Source organism: Nylanderia fulva, unplaced genomic scaffold (assembly GCF_048542155.1).
Source record: "Nylanderia fulva isolate GAGA-0341 unplaced genomic scaffold, ASM4854215v1 Scaffold369, whole genome shotgun sequence".
NCBI classification, from domain to species: domain Eukaryota; kingdom Metazoa; phylum Arthropoda; class Insecta; order Hymenoptera; family Formicidae; genus Nylanderia; species Nylanderia fulva.
Genome location: NW_028190443.1, coordinates 66,025 through 68,799, shown reverse-complemented (window position 1 = coordinate 68,799; position 2,775 = coordinate 66,025). Strand labels below are relative to the sequence as shown.

Below are 2,775 nucleotides of genomic sequence, written 5' to 3'. Positions count from 1 at the left end.
GCTATGGAAACAAATCGTGCACAAGGCACATATTACTCTTGGTGTACTAACCAAGACTTTGAAAATTGAAATAATCTCTTACTTGAGATTTTATTTCAAAAACCCTTTGACCCCCCTACGGAAATAAATAAATAAATGCGAGAGAAAAATATAGATCCAAAAGTCGCTGAATCGGGAATCTTAGTTGTTTATACACACGTCGGCGAATAGGCATTATATAGAGTATATATAAGCAGAGAAAGGTATAGAATCAAAGGGTCTGAATAGCTCAGTTGGAAGAGCAGTCGCCCGACAAGCGAAAGGTCTCGGGTTCGATTCCCGATTCAGCGACTTTCGGATCTATATTTTTCTCTCCCATTTATTTATTTATTTCGGTAGGGGGTCAAGGGGTTTTTGAAATGAAATCTGAAGTAAGGGATTATTTCAATTTTCAAAGTCTTGGTTAATACACCAAGAGTAATATGTGCCTTGTGCACGATTTGTTTCCATAGCAACATCCGCGCGTTTGGCTCTTTATGCCTTCTTACGATTTAGATTTATATTTATATTACAGAGCCTGTTTATTGAATCTTAATTGTTTAAAATATTAAATAATATTGTCAAAATTTTTAATCTGTACGTTTTTCTTTTTATAGAAATATTATTACAAATTATAGCTTTAAAATAGTAGAATGTATTAAAAATAAATGTACTAATATTAGTAAAAAGCCTTTATGCGAAAAACAAAATAATTTATTTATTGATTGTGAAAACATAAATATGAATAGTTATCTCACGTTAAATGCTTACAGTAGAAATAAATAAATAAAAACTAATATAATCAATTTTCTTTTTAAGTTTATTATTAAAATTTACTTAAATTTAAACACAAAATTGACACACAGGATGTTTCACAAAAACATTAATTAACTTTAGTAATTTTTAATCTTTAATCCTAAACTTGTTTTTGTGAGATACTAATAAATTTTTAAATCTGTGGCATCTGATTTAATGCATATAACTTTTAAATATTAATAAATAATTTCTTTTTTAACTAAGACATTTTCTTTATATAGGTTATACTAATATTTCCTGTAGTTTATTTGAAGAAAATAATTTAATAATTCATTTTTATTGATTTGTCAAGAGAATAAAATTAGTATTTGACATGAGAAATAGTTTTTCGATAAATAATTTTAAAGACAATTTTCTTTATGGATCTTTGGTTTAGACTTAAACATTATTAAAAATAAATTATGAAAAAGAATTGCTTAAAATTGTTTTTGCAATACCTGTTGCAAAAGTTCCATTTTTGATTGCTGTTTAGCGTGCGGAAAATGGCTTATTTCTCAACGATTCAATATATGCCTTACTTTATCATACTAATGCGAGAAAATCATTTTTTTTACTTTACCGCACTAGTGCGGTAATGTGTTACTATGGTTACACTTTACCGCACTAGTGCGGAAAAAATCATCTTTCTTCTCGATTGACATAACAAACTTGAACGTAACGAAATTTACGCGAGACAAAACGTCAATTTGTTATAATCTTCACTATTCAAGAAGGATTAAATGGATAAAAGAAACGAGTATTCAAGACCGTCCACGCCGTTAGAACTTATAGAAGCAGCTGAATCTGCCACGAAGACTTTATTATCAAAAAAATCAAAAGATAAATACATGAGTAAAAACATCTCAAATTGAACTTTCGCGATAGGCATTACAATAGTATATTGTGTTACAAGTGCGGAAAGTTGACAATTGGTCACGAGTGTGGGGGATAGACGCACGAGCCGAAGGCGAGTGCGACCATCCCACACGAGTGAACAATTATCAATCTGCACGTGATACATATACTATTTTGTATTACAAGTGCAGGCAAAGTGGCTTTATACGCGTTTTCTGTGCGCGAGGTGGCCGATCGCACGCCGCCATCTTGCGACGGCACGGTGCAGGAAATAGCCGCTTTGAATGCGGCTTATTCACTCACCTGCGTTGCCGCTAGATGGCGGCGTGGGAAATCGGCCGCTTTCCGCACAAAAAACACGCACACAAAGTGCCACTTTACCTGCACGTGTAATACAAAAAATATTGTATGTAGCATGTGCGGAGAACAACAAATACATCGCACGTAAAGTTGCCGCATTCGCCTTAGCTTATGATGCATTCACACTCGTACTCGTGTAAATGCATCATAAGCCTTCGGCTCATGCGGCAACTTTACGCGCGATGTAATTCGTTATTTTCCGTACTTCTCACATAAGATACTATTATTTGTTTGTAAGAACGCAACAGGTTTTTTAATAGTACGACAGGGGTTTCTGTAATAAAAAAAATAGTTTTAAGTGTTTTAAATATATTTTATTTTATTAAAAAAACAGTTATATTAATTATTTAAAACAATTAATATTCTCTTCATGAGAAAGTTTAGCAGTTGGCACTGCTCTACTCCTTAACACTGCATATTTTCTGTTCGATAAGCCACTTTTCAATACATTTTTTTTACTATAAAATAAATTATTTTTAAATAAACACTAAAATAATAAGTTTTATTTAAAAATATAATAATATAATTATAAATAAAATATTTTTATTATTGCTATGTCATTATAAACTGAACATCGTTTGAATATAAACGCTGCACAGAATAATGTGAGACGTGAGCGATTACCAATTCTAAATTAATACAAATTTTAATATAAATTGTAAAAAATGGCAATCACTCAGAGTAAAGTATCGTTTTTTAACAAATTTTTGTGATTTTAATTTATAAAAAGAATTTTTTAAATAAATA

At 30.8% G+C, this 2,775-nt stretch overlaps 1 non-coding gene across 1 annotated transcript; it reads left to right on the top strand.

Moving 5' to 3' along the window:
* Positions 1-257: 257 nt before the first annotated feature.
* TRNAV-GAC (transfer RNA valine (anticodon GAC)) lies at positions 258-332 on the top strand. The gene has a single exon. It is a non-coding gene; the product is annotated as a tRNA-Val (tRNA).
* The last annotated feature ends 2,443 nt before the right edge of the window (positions 333-2,775 follow it).